Raw genomic sequence first — 17,786 nt, forward strand, 5'->3', positions numbered from 1 at the left:
TGATCTAGACCTCTTAGTTCCTCCACCTTTCCGTTTTTTACATCTGTCTCGTCCTGTCACTCTCTTTTTTTTTTTTTTTTTTTCCTCCGTTGTTCGTCTTCATCTTCTTTCCCCCTATGCCGCCATTTGTAAACATCACGACAAGCCCCAAACTGAAGCAGCAAGCCCTGATTGAAAGTGCACAAGGGGAACAACGGTTCATGAATACTGAAACAACAAAGATGGATGTGAAACATAGCCTTTCATAATGAACTTATAAATCAGTCTCTGCTTGAAAACTATATTTGAATATATTGCCCTTGTCATTTTATACATCTTATTGTTGTTGTACAGTTTCCCAGAGGAACATAAAGAAAATCTTTTTGTATTATTTTTGCTTAACATGTTTGCACTATATGATGTTGATAGTGTAGTGTTAAAAAAAATCAAATATATAATATGATGCATATTCAACCATTAGATCCTAAGACTGAGTATTAATGGAAATGTTTCGTTATCTATATATGTTGCTAACCTCAGTTAACCATTGAAATTAATTAATAATTTATTAATGGCTTATTCAAATATTCTTTTGCCCGCTAAGTTCAAAAGCCAGTACGGCTTTAAGAAGAAGTTCTTCATGTTTTCATAGGTGTATATCTCAATATTTGTTTGACCTGTCTGACTAAAACAGATGTCTTTCAGAAATGAGGATGTTTTATTGCAAACAAAAATCCACACCATGCACTGATAGCTCCCAGCAAATTTAATTAGTTTCAATCTATCTGAGATCTCCGCCAGGCATTAGCAACCAAGCCCCACAATGCAGTCGAAGGCACAAACACATCCACCACTCAGATGGTTGTGATCTGCATGAATGCAAGACAATCTACGTTCAGTCCGGACCAATCAGAGAAGCACTGAATAAAATTGTCTGGTTCTCCCATATGGCATGTCTATGTTGAGAGGACCAAAATAGAAGTCTAACTCATTAGAGATACATACACGACGAGGTGTACAGACTTTAAATCATATTTTATCATTTAAATTTCTGTTTGCGGTCATTTATTTTTGTTTCTATGTAAGGTACGTAACATTAAGTATGTATTAATAGATGGATTTGATGGCTGTCTTAGGATTGGCACTTCAACTCAGACTCCTCGTTTCCACAGGTGCAAGTGTCCTTGTGCAACACACTGAATCCCAAAGCTCCTCTTCTGTTGAAAGAAATCAAGTACATGTCAATCATTTTTTGTTTACCTTTGAATGGTCAGACAGGGGGATCCTGTCAGTACTTCCTATCCATCCTATGTGTTAAGCTTTTTACCACACCCTCCATTGCTAGCAGCCAGTTTTCTAAAGCCTATTATAGCAGTTGTCTGATCGATGCAGAGAGCTCCATGGGCAATCATCCAGCTGTAGCTCATCCCCTGACCTGGCTTTTGCCTTCCTCTCAATGCAGCCTCTCCTGCTCGAGGGCTGCACGTTGACTGGGTCAAGAGGTTAAGATGGACTGTTATTCATAAATATACAGTGGATGAACTCAAGAAATGCAATAATAGGATAAGCAAGTAATGTGATCAGCACAAATCTACAGTAATTCCAAAAAACCTCTTCATGGCAAAACCCCAATAAGTCTTCAAATCCCATGTATCATATTTTCGTTGCAGCTGGGACACAGTGGATGAAAAATGTGTTGCTGGCCGCTGGGAATCAAAAGTGGTACATGTGGAAGTTTGGTTCTGAATGACTGAATATCCTCATTTTCAGAAAAGTGCAGACGTCTTTGCATCAGCTAGTTCCTGTTACTCCTCGGAAATCTTATTCTCTTGACAAGTTGAGGTACAGAAAATCATTTATTCAGTATATCAAGCCCAAATCTGCTGCCCTCCTTTCAGCACACGCACTGGCCTTTTGGGACTCAATTGTGTGTGGGTATCAAGCCTTCGATGGCCACATTATGTTATTGTAATAATGATAAATCTCCAAAATGAAATACCTGCTTTTTTTAGCTGATGAATTAGTTGGCTTTAATTATTTAGTGTATTGAAATTGATTTTTGCGGATTGTTAATAGTGCAGAAAACTACTGTAAACATAAAAACCTCACAGTTAAATTTATTCAATTTGAAAACAATGGTCTGAAGACATGTTTTACCAGTGGATGAGAAACTACATTTCATTTCTATTGACAGTCCACAACACAATCCATCCATTAAACATTTGATGAGTCATCACTTCCTGTACAGTATATTTCATTTTCAACTTACAACACTGACTGACAGAATATAAAAGCCTCTTTTCTCCACTCGCTTCAATAAGGCAGCAGAGCAGTTACTTCTGCAGAGCTAGCTCCTGAGCAAAATCTAAATCTCTAGTAATGTATTTACGATAGCTGGCAAGTACAAACCTCTGGCCCAGACACTTCTTACCCCACTGGGAGCTGCTGTAAGGTCAATTACAGTACATGAAAGTCAAAGTGCGTTTTATTCTGCCTGAGAAAGCTTTGATAGTAAACAACATTTGGAGGCCCCTGCTCCACCACTTCCATCGAGTTTCTCATATATTTTATATGCACACCAAAAACATAATCAGCATAAAGCCTTGAAGGTAATTCTGACAGCATCAGAATCTGCTACAATCATCTGACTTGAGCAACAAAGGAGCAGTCCAAAGCCACTGTCTTTGCACAGTAAATGGTTGAGGGCACAGAAACCCAGTCATGGACATATCCAGCCCACAAGGGTTAGAGACAGCAGCAGCACCCTGACAGCAAACCACTGGATCGGATCGATCAGGTGCAGCTGGAACAAATCATACAGCCTCTCCATCTCTAAGCTTCTATTCTTTGTCCGCTCTCCTTAACGTGCAATTTTCTCTGCTCTTTCCCTTTTCAACTTTTTTTTTTCACTGCTCTCCATTCGTCCCTGATTCTGGCTCCTCTTAAAATACCTAATTCATTAAAATCTACTATACATTCTCCTACACCTCTTCGTTTCAGACCTCTTGCCCGCTTTCTCTAGATACAGTATTTTTGTGCACCCCTCCTCACACGGAATTAATTCCCGTTTCATTTTAATAAGATAGATTAAGGAGAAATATATATGAGGATAGAATCTAGGACAAGACCTCTCTGATAAAGTTTCAGTAATAATAGCCCGTATCAGACTCCTCGAGTGCCAGCCCCACTGCCATTATCCTCAATCACCCTTTCCCTGCTAATAAAGTCATTGATGGATGTCCCAGCAAGGCCCTTTGCTAAACACCTTAACTGTAGTCGATTGCCAGGGCATATTAAACATTTATCAGACCTTTTGATTTGTTTCTCTTTATGACAGTAATAGAGATATTGAGTTGTGGTGTTTCTCATTACAGATGCTGCACCTTAATACCTCTGTTTATCTCGTTTCACCCCTCGCACCCCATTTGCCTTGTAGGAGACATAATGAATGTCCCAATTGACAGTGTTTGGGCAGTAATTAGCGTAATAGCGTAGCTTCACCTTGTGTGAAGGTTATTTCTGAAAGCATGTTATGAACGTCCCACTATCTCGACCTCATGTCAAGCTGACAATTTAGCAGTAATCAGATAAGAAAAGACCTTTTTCTGTTTGTGAATTTTAGTTTCTGCTTGATTGTCTAGGAGGCGATTGTGATTTTTAAGATAAAAACAGAAAAGTTTGTCTGACTTTTGCAGGTTTGGGATCAAATTGTATTCTTATTTTATATATGAATTGCATATTGGGGGAAATACATAAGCAAATAGCATGTTATGTAAGACCTGGTATGTACTGTAACTAAGACCTAGACAAGAAAATTAATGATGTAGTAATAATAATAATTATAACTGCATTCTTCTTGTTTGCTCTTCTGTTTTCTTTTTCATGGCATCTTTTAAAATCATGTACTTCCACATAAAAGTGTAATATTCCCTGTCTTGAGCCAGTTTTTGAGTTGTCTGTTGAGACATGGCAGCGTAGCATTTCTGCCTCGGTGAGGAGACTTTCTGCCTGTGTAGATAATAAAAGGCTCTTTCTAACATCTCTTTATTCTGGTGATTACGCACTAAACAGGACATATGAGTGAATAATGTATTCACTGATCCCTGTCTGAGTCACTGGTGAATAGCAAGTGATTACTAATACAGAACATACAGTAAATAATAGTTACTCAGAAAAGATGAGATATTGTCAGCGTTTGTTATTATTGCATTTGTAGGATTCTATTTTTCATACGGAGCTTCTGTTTCAAGAGACCTTCATTGGGATATATAAGCCAGCGTTAGCTTGCCAAGGTTCTAACTGATGGATCAATAGTAAAACAATCATCAAGTGCTGCATAATGTTGCTGTTGCAAAGTGCTTTATAACCTATTAGCTTCATCCTGAACATCATTTCATAGGTCAACCACAAGGTGAAGTTATTTATTCAACACTCCAGCCTGACAGATGGAGCAGTGTAATAACTGGATTGTAATAGTGTGATGTCTTCTATTCAATTAGAGTTGAACTCATTCATTTTTCAGACCTACAGATGCTGCATGTTTAGGGTTAATGACGATCATATTTCTCAGTTACTGTGTCTGATCAACATTTAGTTTTTTGACGTTACTAATTTTTCGCCTATTGAGCGTTTTCTCATTTATTAGCTTCATCACTTATGTAATTGAGTTTTTTTGACATTGTTAGTCACTAAAATGGCTTAAAGATTAACAAGATATTATCTAGATATTCATAACCACACATTGCATTTTTCAACCATGTCCTGTCGAGGCTTTGCGGGTGATTGTGTGTAAGTTGCTTTTTCTTGGATGACACGCACACCCCAAAGGATGAGGGTTTTCAGGTTAGTCTCCAAAGTCCTCCCAGCAGGAGGTCGACATTTTTAGTTTTAGTGTTATGGAACTGTGCAAACTCGCTCCACACTAACAATGAATATTTAAACATATTCCCCTGTAAGTAATAATTAAAAATGTTCACAGATACTGTACTGTCTTTGCTTATTAGCAAACATTAGCAAACTAGGAAGGTAGAAATGCATACTAAACATTAGCAACCTGCCACACGCATCATGGGAATGTTGACGTGCTAAAATTAGCATCTACCTCAAAGCTCTGAATGGCTGCTGTTTGTGTTAGAAAACAGAAGGCCCGGTTGTGACTTGTGCTCCAAATACCGATCCAATCAAAATATGGGACACGGATAAAAAATGGCCACAAACAATTTCCCCATGAATTATGTAATGCGATGGTATTGATCAGCCATACCGAAATTACCACTACATCATGTCTCTGTCCTAACAACGCTGTAGATCAATTGAGCTGAGGAACTAGATAAAGGTGGCTCACGTTGTCATGTTATCGAGCTGGAAACAGTAAAAATGGCCAATGAAAACGAAAACAGGGCAGAAAATAGAACTGAACCAAATTCTGCAATAAAGCACAACATTTGGGAGATTTGCAGTGTCATGTTTGGTTTAATATGCAGTTTTTGATTCATTTAAAGCTATGTTTTGTTCTTAATTTTTGCTTAAGGGGCAACTTTACCAATTTTAAAAATTGTTGTGTATTTGGGAATGTGTGTATCTGACTAGTATTAAGCCTCAGTATATTAACACACCTCTCTGCTTCTGTCTTTACAACACCTCCACATAAGACTTTTTCAGTGCCGGTGATGTAATCTGGTGGTTCAGGTCAACCAACACTGCAGCCTGTGTCTTGCAGTCTCAGGTGACCCGCTCCTCCAGATGTCATCTGGAGGAGTTTTTCAGCTAAAGAAGACATAGAGAGATGTTTTATTACAAAGGATGGCAGAAGTAATGGGCTGTACATGTGCACTGTCCAAAGTGGAAGAATGTGCAGGTTGAAAAGTAAAGCGAAGTCATTTAAATCATCATCCATGAGAAATACCAGTTACACAGATGATTTATTAGTTTGAAAAGAAAAGGATAACAAGCGCAACCTCTTGACTTTGTAACAAATGGAAAAAAGAAACTACAAGTCACAATTATAGCACATGCCTTGAAATGCAAATTTTAGATTTTCCCTCCTCCTACACCGTCCCACACCTTCGCAGTCTTAGGTAATCCATCAAATGTGCCTTCAAGCCATATACTCACATAATTAGATCTGAAAGTCGGATTTGAGTCGGGCAGTTCTAGCTTGTCCATCTCTACACTCGGCTGTGGGACAGAGCGTCAGGTTCATTCCAGGTTATAGCTACACTCTCCCCTGGTCTCACCAGAGTTCCTCTCAGTGAGTGAACTGCTGAGTGATGAATAAAAGTGCCAGCATGATTCGCAGTCAGTGCTGTTTTCATGGCTCAGATGAAAACGATAAGGTCGAGCAGCTTTGAGAAAATCTCATCATTAGTCCTCTCACAGGCCAGGATTTAATTATCTACACATCCAAATCGTCCGCTTCCCCCTTCTCAGCAGATTATTCTCCTCCTGGAGGATCATAACCGTGATGCCTTTCGCCTTTTCCTCGCCCGCATGGTAAAACAGCAAAATAGGGATGTCCTGTGTGTGTGTGTGTGTGTGTGTGTGTGTGTGTGTGTGTGTGTGTGTGTGTGTGTGTGTGTGTGTGTGTGTGTGTGTGTGTGTGTGTGTGTGTGTGTGTGTGTGTGTGTGTGTGTGTGTGTGTGGCTTCCAGCATGCACGTCTTGTTTCATTTTGCTTGATGGGGGGGATGGTTGAATTGGCTTGGTGATGAATAGGTGTGTGCAGCTTGTGAGTCTGTTCATGAATGCCGGGAAGCTCTAGAAATAGATTCATGTAAAATTAATCTTTAGACTGAAAATTGACCCAGATGTAGAGGAATCTCATAGGCACCGTGCCTAACTACATCAAATGGAGCCCGCGACAAAGAATGAGCGCAACAGTGACAAAAGGAGCTAAACGCGGCGTGCTGATTAAGAGCTAACAAAAAAGGAGGACAAACACGGCGAGGGAGGAGGGAGCGTCGGGGAGAGACCAAGAAGAAAGCAAAGGCAGTGAGGAGAGCTCATGCCTCCTTAGAGATCATTGTAATGCAGCTGCTTTATGTCTTAATGTTGAACATGCTGACTCTGGTGGGAGCTCATTAGCTCTAGGCATAGAGCTGTGTTCAGTCATCTATTGCCTTACAGGGAAATACACAAGTTATAGTGCAATAACATTAGCTCGTTGCCGCTACTACAAATGCCAAGTTGACTAGACCACTTGCATTGTCTTGTTAAATATACAGTGGAAATAGGTCTTTTAACAGGAGTTTGCCACCTCCCAGTTTATTTTAGTTGCCTTATTACCCATGCAAACTAACAACAAGCTGACTGTTGGATCATTGGATATTTTCTAGAGATACAAGTGGAACATTGGTTGCAAACCGAAAATAGGACAAGCATCGCAGCACTGGCCTCTACAAGGTTGAAAGGTTAAAAGTCTCCTGCACTCGTGACCACACCCGCTGTGAGTGGGATGTGCCCAGAGGGGTCACCATGTGGTGATGGGGCAGCTCCGGCTCAGGAGGCAGGGTAGATCGTCTACCAACCGCTGGGTGAGCGTCGGCCTCGCTGTGATCCGCATCAACTTGTCCTTGAACAATCACTAAACCCTTGGTGGCTCTTGTGGATGTGTCCCTCACTTTAGATATAAGCATCTGCCAAACGATTATGCGATATTAATAAATCCAACATTGCATTGTTCCAACCATCTGCCTCTTCATATACTAACTTTTCCACTGTGGACAGGTTGTGTTTGTATTTAGTGCCAACATTCTTTATCAAAGCTTGTGAATAAAGTACAATATATATCTGTATATAGAGATTACAATGTCATAAAGTATGGATAATTTCTCATAAAATGTGCAGCATAACTTTAAACTGTTGTCATTTGGCCATAGTGTAAAACCAGAACTGATCTAAGACATAAGAAGTGGATAGCTCCAGCAGACACGCTGGACATATGCATTCACTCACTCACACACACACACACACACACACACACACACACACACTCACACACACACACGCGCACACACACACACACACACACACACACACACACACACACACACACACACACACACACACACACACACACAACCTTGTCTGATTGCCGGCTGATTTCCAACAGAGACGGTGCCATCAAAGCCTGTGACACACCTATTTCCTTAAAGTTTCTATTACTCATCTGACCCCATTTCAGGAGAAGCCTTGCGACATGATGGCTTGTCTCGAGCCACGCTGCCTGCCATCATAGAATCAGTGAAGAGCAGCAGAGCCACTGACTGGTGGGCTGTGGTCTAAATGGAGATTAGTGAGCTGAATGATTATGGCTCAGTCACTGTCATCTCACCCCCGATCTCTTTATTGAAAGACATTTGCAAAGGAAGATGGGTTTGACCTCTAAACACACAGAAGGATTTCCCGTCATCTTCAAATCTTTAACAGTTCCCTTAAAACATATATAATCATAGAATATATAATTTAAGTATTTGCTAATACTCGATCTAAGTTTCTTTACCATTTTCTCTATCTCCATCTTGAACCCACCCCCTCACTCCAGTGTCTCCTTGAGGTGAAGGCGTGTGGATTCATGTGCAAGCTGCTGCCATAGAGATACGATGAAGGTCATCTCGTGGTGGCTGTAGGTGCTGACATCGGTCAAAGCCAGACAAACAGATTTACTCGTGTATTATTTTAATATTCTATAAGCTGCTCACATCCACAGACCTTAACTCGCCATGACATCTAATTTGATCATTCATTTTCCACATCACAGGCAAACCAGGCAGTAACCACAATTTTCTAGATGAGGAAATGTCTGTGGCGATGCATCCAATTGATTTTGCTTTCTTGTAATCATTTTAAATTCTTCATTGCTAAGAATGAATACCAATTAGGCTCAAGCAAACCAGTCCACATGGCTCAGGATTATGGTTTTATCCTCCTAAGGAATCTGATGGCCATACAGTATGCACTGTAGTTCCTGCACACAGGAATTGTCCCTTCTGTTGATTGAACATCATCTCAAAATGTGCACAGAGCCCTGCATCACTCTTCTGTCTGCTGAAGATGGAGGCTCTTAAGGCTGGTATATATTTTCTGCCTCCACATACAGTATCTGCTGTGCATCAGACAGCTTTGCTGACATACTAGCCATTGTCATCTGCTCTGCGTTGTCTTATGTGAAACATAACAGATGTTTTGGTGTGTGATGCTTTAACAAGACAGCCACGGCCATTTTAGGTTTTAAAAGCACAGATTAATATCTAATCATGTTAAAATGCCTCCCAAAATGTAAACAAGGTGATGCTGTACGTGCAGAATAGTATATTTATGTGTCTGACTTATCACCCCAGCCTTAATGCTTTACTTTTTCAGAATGTGGCTGCACACATCAGCCCTACTGGCAGTAGCTGTGCCATTGCCTGGTTTGGAAACAGGTTTTGTGAAAGCAGCCCGCAAGCAGAGAAAGACCATCTATTATCTGATAACTGTATCTGTGTGAAAGAGCCGAGAAAACTTGGTGAATTGAACAGTGATGAGAATTTGTACAAAGGGTCAATGACTAGCCGTAAGCTCTTTGGCAGACTGTGTGCTTAACAGCAGGATGGATGGATGGATAGATGGATTATTTCTACACATTTTGTCAATGTTGTGAATGCACCACATTTGCATTTTGCTTCTAGTCAGTCAGACTTATTCTTTCCAATATTCGCTTACCTTTATAATCTCATCAGCACTGGTTGCTTTCTCTTTTATTGAGGCACTAATGAGCAAACTGCCAGTGATTCTGTCTGACTGCCAGAGATGAGACACTTCCTAAGAGGAGTGTCAAAATGGCGTCTTTGAACCTACCGTCATACCTTGAACAAATAAAGAAGTTGACTTTAGAACTATAAACCAGTACTTTCTTATTTTTTCGCATTATAAATTATCAGTTTCATGATTTGCTGTCAATGTGTGTGGATTTTCCACAAAACCCCTAATGCACGCTTTCCTTCATCTATGCATAGTGGGAACCGACACCAAGGCCAGCTCTCGTACTTGAAAAAAGCGATAGAACCGGATCTGACACCTCTGTTGCAAGGTGTGACCACAAGAGGTGTGTAAAAATGTGAGTTTCACCCCGAGTTGCGAAGATAAGTGTCTATAGAAGGATGAGTCACCGTGAAGGAGACAGACAAGAAAAGACAAAGAGCAAACAGACGATAGGAGATCGTGTGTTTGTCTTGAAGTGAGTCAGATTAGCTGCTGAACAAACTCCACGGGGGCTTCGACTCAGACCTTTTTGGAAAACACGATACGCGCGCAGGTGGTGGAAATGAGTGGGGCTGTAATAACAGCAAACACGTTAAGGCGTCGCTGAGTACCTCTGATCATTAATCAAACTCCTCGTTCTTTGCACAGACATATGTTTCCTTACTGTCCTGCTCTATTGTTTCCTTCCACAACTCCTGGCCGCGTCACTTATAAATCAAATGGGATACACATTATGCAGGTGGATGTTCACTCTCCCTGTCACACAATCAGTCAACCGGCAAGCAGAAAAAAAAGTCAGGTACAATGGATCCACAACCTGTGCAGTGCTGTTGCTAATTAGTTTGTCTAAATTAAAAATTGATCATTTTTTCTTAATTATTATTTAAAAAGTTAATACCCCAGAAATGTTTTTTTCACAGATACCGCTGTATAAATGAGTAATGATTCAGGTTTATAACCATCCCCTAAAGAGGGTGAACAACATATTGATGAGTAGGTGTTGTTTACCTCAATTAGCTTTAGCAAACTACTCACCCAAAATTACATCTACCTCCATTTGGCAAAGTACAAAATGTGTATTTGTGATAATAATTCCTTTTTAATGCATTACTGGCAAAAGGCTGTTCATGAATGTAATATTTAACATCCTGGTGTTGTCTCCTACTGTAAACGGTGAAGGTTACATGCTGTGTGAGGTCAACGCTAAGCTGTTAATTTATGCTACTGAATAAAAAATGGCTCTATAGGGAGCGTGATTATTCATCCGGTATGGAGTTGAGCTCGTTATGACATCTGGACCTGCCGAGTAATGTCAGAGCGCAGAGATTCAAGCCATTGGAAATCACAACAGCACACCGGCGTGCATCAGTTCCAGGAACAGGGGAGCGGAAAGATAAATACCACCTATGTGCTGCGTGTGTGCGCCTCAGCCGCCAAATATTGGCCGTCTTTTGTTAGTTTTTCCTCGATAAATGACATGTTGTGATTGTGTTTTTCAGTCTGAATCTCTGCCGGTGCAAATCAATGACACAGCTCAGTTAGCGGGAGGGAAAGAGTAGCAATTAGACCCACGTCAAAACTCCCGGTTAAGACTCTGGGAAAAAATAAAAACGGCAGCGTTTCCACGGAGCAGCACCTGCAGTCACTGCTGCTCTTCACATTTAATCAAGTGGCCTTTTGCATAATTCATCTTTAATTTGTGGCTGATGTGATTATGGACTGTAAAATCATCTGGCAATGTAAACATATTACCGTAATTAATGTCGCTTTTGTGTACTTTTCAGGCTCTGTTCAGTCTGATCTGCAGTGAGAATCTGAATCTTGTGCAAATTAAAGATTTGTTTTAGGATTCAATTTTTGATGTAGACTTTTTTTAATTATAAGTTTTGAAGCCTCTGTTAATGCAGTGTAACATTTGTGATTTAGCTTTTCTCAACTCGCCTCCAGATCCGTCCTCTATCCTACACTTGCCTTCTATTGTAAGCTAATGCCTCTCAGCCTTTTAGCCACTGCCCTGTCTCTGTATTTATGCTGCATTGGGGAGTCTTCAGTGCATTTTGTCTGTTTGTACCGTCCACGATCGTTGCTCCACGTCGCTCCCGCTGTGTCGTTTTCATCTTGAAGCTCTTCAGTAAAGCATCGTGGTCGTCTTTTCAGCCAGCCGTCTGTTTGGCTCCTTCGCTCGCTGACTGTATCGCTGACAGCGTGTCGAACGCGTGAGCAGCAGTTTCAAGCTGCCTTTTTTGATTTGTGCCTCCACTCGATCCTTCACAGTTGTCGTGGCAGAGCAGCTTGACGAATCTCTCCAGGGCAGAGCAGCGAGCAGGAAAAGCAGAACAGTTGCCCAGAGAACAGGGATCAACTGGGTTAATAAGCTAGTAGGGTTTTTGTTTTTTATTTAGCAGATGTAGCAAAACAGTCTACCCCCCGGTAACCTCAATTATCGTTGCATTCAATTAGTGTTTACAAGTTCCATGTTGTATCGTAGAGGTCGTCATGGCTCCAACTCCTCCATTATAAGTTTCCACTGAGTCACCACATGAGTCCTGCTCGGCTGTAAACAGCGAATGTGAATTCATTCCACACGCGGTTGTCAACAGCTAATGTCTGTGATTCAATCTAAACAGGGCTGTCATAGTGTTAAATGTTTAATGCCTGCTGTTCTCTGCCCAATAAACCTCCTCTGATGTGCAAAGCAATCAATATGATGCAAGAAGACAGTGCCCTTATGGATCATCTGTCGCCCAAACGCCGACGGAATTTAGGAGTAAGTGTTCAAGCTAGTGTGTTGACACTTACTAAGACTTGACATGTGGCCACAAGGTTGTGACTTGGCATAACTCAAACCTCCACATCGTCACCCAGCCTCCTGACCCGCCCGTTAATATTCATCTCCTCCTCAGCATTTTGACTACAAACAACGCCTGATTCAGGTAAACAAGAATCCTCTGGTCTGATTATTCTTACAAATCATTTAAATGTCAAAGTTGCCCGTGCTATTTGTCAGCCCGAAACATAGTAAAGGATTGTAACAGCCTTGGTTTAATATTTCTTTACTTTATCTCCCTCGCTCTTTAGTCGGGGCTTATGAAAAATTCATCCTGCATGGCTGATGCGTCTCAGGCATCATTTTTACTTAGCCCTGCGTGCACGATGTAACCACAAATTGTCTTTCATATTTTATTAGCTTTTGCAAAAATATATATGATGAAAAAGTTACAGGGTTAAAATATGCTCCTGTCGACTGAGCCTCATCCTTTGCATTTTTACAAAGGTTGGATGGGTCTGACTGTAATTTATAACATAATACATTTTACATCGGTTCCTGGATTAACATTCATATAATCACCCGCAATTTTCCTTGACATGGATCCGATGCTTGCTCAGAAAATGCTTTTTCTCATGTTATGTTCTTGTGTAAAGAAGAATTGTTGCAGTACAAACCCGAGGATGTATCTTAGTAGTGAGATTTTTTATTATATATAGTGTAAATGACTTTCAAACAGCATTTAAATCATTAAAGCCTCAAATGATGACGTGTGATCGTCTCCTCTTCCTCTACTCTCATATTTCTTTCCTCGCTGCTCTAGTTACACCCTTCCCTGCTTTCTGTGATATGCAGAGCTATGACAGGTATCAAAGCAGAGTACCTTGTCTGAACATGACTATATAGGAAGCGTGTGTGATTCAAGTTGGTAAAGTGGTTCTGGGATTTGCTGATCTGTCACTCGTCTCTAAATTCAGAACCTGTCTGACTTGTGTCTTTTCCTACACTGTGCCTCTGGATCTCCGTATAGGAAGTGACAGGTAACAAGAAATTGCACGACTGCAAACTAAAAGCCAGGCTGCTGTGCATCTACCACATCTTCTTTCTCTTTATCTCGTTTTATTTTCCCCTATCGTTATTTAAATATACAAAACAAACTAATAGTTATATTGCATCTGAATAGAGAGGCTGCGATTAAAATATGAGACATACTGATGCAGTTCTGCCCTTTTTTAATGATGAGTACTTTGTTATGAGCACCAGTAGCAGAGATTAGTTGTCCTTCACCACTATTGGCTTTCCCTTGTCTTATTTTGTTCCTCACAGATTGAACGAGCCAAGCGAGCGAGATGTGATCGTCTCCGAGATCACAGATTTGAGTCCAAGCTCTGGCTGGACCACTCGAGGACATTCAAGGTTTTTTTTTTTTTCTGAAATTCATTCCAGCATTGTCTGTGCTTGTGTGCTGCAGAACAAATCTTCAAATATTTCCTTGAATTTGGCCCAGTTCCTAGTTCCCTTTAATCCCACTGGTGTCCTAGCCCCTGCTGCCGAGCATCCTCGTCCACCTGATTTCTCCTCCTGTATTGATGGACTATGTTTGCTTTCCCCCCCACACAAAGACAGATTACATAACAGTTTTTGCAGATTCTCTCACCTCTGCAGAGCAAATCTGCATCGTGGATGTTTTGTTAAGACTTTTCCTTTCGTGTATTAGGCCAGATGATCATATCCACTATGCAGACAGCCTGCTGTGCATCTGAGACTTTGATCCTCTAGCAAAGCTTAATATCTTTGCTTAGATTTACGTAGTACATCAAATAATCTCAGGTCAGGATGGAGTTCTTTGGACTGACATAAGCCTAGTGTTTGGACTGAACTTTAATGTAAGCAGCTGGGACTTTAATGGGTAGCTATGCACCTTTCTACTGTAAATTATGTTTGGTGAAATGAATGAAATCAAATCAAAGTGAGTGAACTAGTAGGACTGGCAACCAGTAGGTCGAGTATTGAAGTTTGCTTCAAGACAGAAGGTACTAACAGGTGTCTCGTTGATGAGTAAGGGCAAGGTTGTGTAAGTAAATGAGGTAATGTTCTGGGGATTTGCTTCCGCCTTTGGATTCAGTGCTCATGTTCTTGTACAGTAATCTTTGAAGTACGTTCTGAATGATGCACGGAGCGAGGGCGAGCGGGGAGACAGGGTGTGTGGTGATTGTAAAGGGAAAGCCTCTAAGGCAGCGCTGCTTGCTGCTTCTTGGACTTCAAACAACCTCGGTGCGTCTTTGATGCGTGTTTGGGGTCACTGTTGGGAAGAGGAATCCTCTACTACACAGCTTTAAAAAACAAGGCTTGGTGTTTGCCTGTAGAGGACAGCACACCTGTCTTCTCCAAATATGTAGTTGATCCTGTGCCAGTCACTGTGGCCGGAGAAACTGCCACACATGAATATTTCCATCATGTTTTACTGTAGTATTGATTTGCAGTTCAGCCTCCTCCTGTAAGCTAGTAACTACACAATTCACTGTTTGTGTACCCTGGCAGACCATCACCACAAGGTCTCTTATGCCAGGACGGAATAAAAATAATTCTTCACACTACAGATTATAAATCATAAACCGATATATTATCTTTGCTTGAATTTCCCACTAGAAAGAATAGAGACTTCACAGGTGCAGGAGGCACGACTGAGCTGCATGAAGCAAATACCACATGATACAGAATCAACAGCAGTAAAAATATCTAACGCAGACCACGATGTAGACGTATAATCCAAGCACAGACCACAATAAACAAACAAAACTCCACACTACACTGTGGAAACAACTGAACTGAACTAATCTAATCATTCCTCTCCTCCAGCTGGGAAATACTGCAGCTTCTTGTGACCCTACAGGTACACAGGTCTGGATGGATGGAATATATAATAACTGCATACATGAGGTGTCCTCAGTTTCCTTAGTCTAAAAAAAATCCTGTTTTCTGCCACCATTATACAGTAACTTTAATTCAGCATCGTCCTATTGAATCTATCAGTCAAATGGAATTTTAGCTCAAACCTAAACAAACACTTAGCGGCCACAGACTCTTGCTAATTTACACAAAAAGGATGTCATCAAAGGTGAAACCAAAAACAAATAAATCCTAATTAACCCCTTCTCACTAGTTTTCTAGCTTCCAGACAGTGAAGGCAATGCTATTGTTGATAAGGTGACATGTCTTAGGATAGCATCACACCTTTAAGGTGAGCCTATCAGCTCTTGGAACAGCATTCTCAAACAGACTGGCTCCCCCGGGAGCTCGTGCTCCGGAGTCTCAGGGTTGGGAGAGTGAGTCATACTCTTCCTGAGACATCACTCGTGCAGCACCCATATGAATGTGCCAGAATGGGACCAGCAGCTTAAAGAATAAATATGCAATGAATATAAGTATGAATATGAATTGGGGTTTGATTGAACAGAGGACCCCCCCAGATAAAAGCCTCTAATAGACTGCACATTATTGCTGTCCTGTATTAAAGGTACAATACCTTCATATCTTCAAACTTTGTTTTGAAGCTTTATTAATTAAGCTCAGGGGTGGTTGAAGTGGCCTGTGTATAAAAGACCAAAGCTGAGATCCAGCAAAATGTTGGTAATGTTTTATTGTCAGAGCAGCTGCTCAGGTTTTTTCCTTCTGGCAAACTCTCCCACATACACTGCAGTCGAAAACAACATGACATAAACTGTTTTTGGAACTCAAGTACAGTTGTCATACGTTGTTTTCAGTGTGTTGATGCGTTTGGCTTCATTTCAGCAGCGCGACCAGGCGTTTACTCACAGCACTATGCTGGAGTACTGCTACGGAGTTAAAGTGGCTAAGCATCGGTGGTATATGAAGCTCATATTGGTTGCGCGATAAAGCAGAATGAATATTAATTAACTGAGTTGTTTTGTTTGTGCAGCTGCAGCACAGCCCACCAGTGAGGGGCAAAACAATTGCGGACATGGTTAATGAATGTCACCAGGCAGTGCAGAACAAACGTGTGGGTCTGGTTTGATGGTTAATTACAGAATTTTCTATTACCATCAGTATTTGGCCTGTCAGGAAATTGGTCCCTACATCACAGCTGAAATTATTAGTTGTGTTAGCTGGATGTTAAACATTAAATCTACAATGTGCAACATCAACTAGCATGAGACTTTAAATGAATTCAGTCTCTGTCTCTGCTGCTGCTGCTGCTCTGTCCAGTGCTTCAGGTGCTGTAGTCGTAGTAAAATGCTCCAAAACTTATTGATCTACTGTTTTTATTCTGTTTACTTACCATATTGTCATATTTACCGTGGAAGCGGTTAAAAAACCCAAACTCACAGGAGCCGCTGTTTGTTCAAGGCCGCGTCGTGTTCATGTGACGTTCCGGCGGTTCGTGATGAAAGGGCTAAAACGCTGCGGCCCTCTGGCGCCGGGCGGCGCCGCGGTCCAGCCGAGAACGAGGGAGAGGAGTCGATGCAACGAGCAGCGCCTGGCACACAGACAGCGGGACAGATGGCCATGAGGGCCCATGTGGGGCAGAGCGCGTGTCCAAGCTTTCTGCTGGCAACGCGCGTCCACACGAACACATACATGTGCTCTGCTGCGTGCGCGAATGCCATACGTAAACCTATAGATTGCTTATTGTTCTGCCGTGCAGTCCAGTGCAAGCGCAGACGGACGGATCTGGGGGCGGGCGGTTTTCTGTCGACCCCAACGTTGCCGCCGCCGCGGGTCAAACTGACCCTCAGCACGAGCGGCTCGTCTGCAGGAGAGCGGCCAAGAACACGACATCACCAACGTCAGCCGTCAGCGGTGGTACAGTACCACACGCGGTCCACCAGCCTGGCATATTAGAGAGAGCGTGACCCAGTGGGACCAGCGGGGGCTGTCATTAAAACCAATATAGAACTGGACTGAAGGTCTCCCAAGGCTTTAAAATATGAGGTGAGAGAACTTATATATATGCAACCGTTGGTTAGAAACCCGTTGTTTCAGGTATGAGCAACAACTCCAATCCCCATAATAATTTATGTGAGCATTCTTTTGGTCTGTGCGTCCATGTATTTTCTCTACTTACCAAATCTAATCCTAGGATCAGCAGCAGCTGCGGTATTAAAGGAACGTGGACTCTATGAGAATTACGTCTGGTACATGGCAAACAAGCATGGACAGTCAGGGCTGGCAGGCTCTCATGATCATGTCTGATGCAGTCATTTAGGATAAACAGAAGCTCAGGGACAAATGAGCTTAGTCGTTTTCCTGAAAGGAGCTTTGAAATGAGTGCATAATGA

The 17,786-nt window shown here is 41.6% G+C and overlaps 1 protein-coding gene across 7 annotated transcripts in view; it reads left to right on the plus strand.

Moving 5' to 3' along the window:
• The window catches only part of ppp1r26 (protein phosphatase 1, regulatory subunit 26), a 62,809-nt gene that overhangs the window by 13,455 nt on the left and 31,568 nt on the right, over nt 1-17,786 (plus strand). For 2 of the 7 annotated variants that reach the window (XM_029168738.3, XM_055513171.1), the window contains exon 3: nt 13,813-13,902. The exons of the other annotated variants lie outside the window; for them this stretch is intronic. The gene's annotated coding sequence lies outside the window, so the exon portion shown is untranslated. The remainder of the gene's footprint in view (nt 1-13,812; nt 13,903-17,786) is intronic. 7 annotated transcript variants of the gene reach the window in all.

This window comes from Betta splendens, chromosome 12, assembly GCF_900634795.4.
Source record: "Betta splendens chromosome 12, fBetSpl5.4, whole genome shotgun sequence".
NCBI lineage: Eukaryota > Metazoa > Chordata > Actinopteri > Anabantiformes > Osphronemidae > Betta > Betta splendens.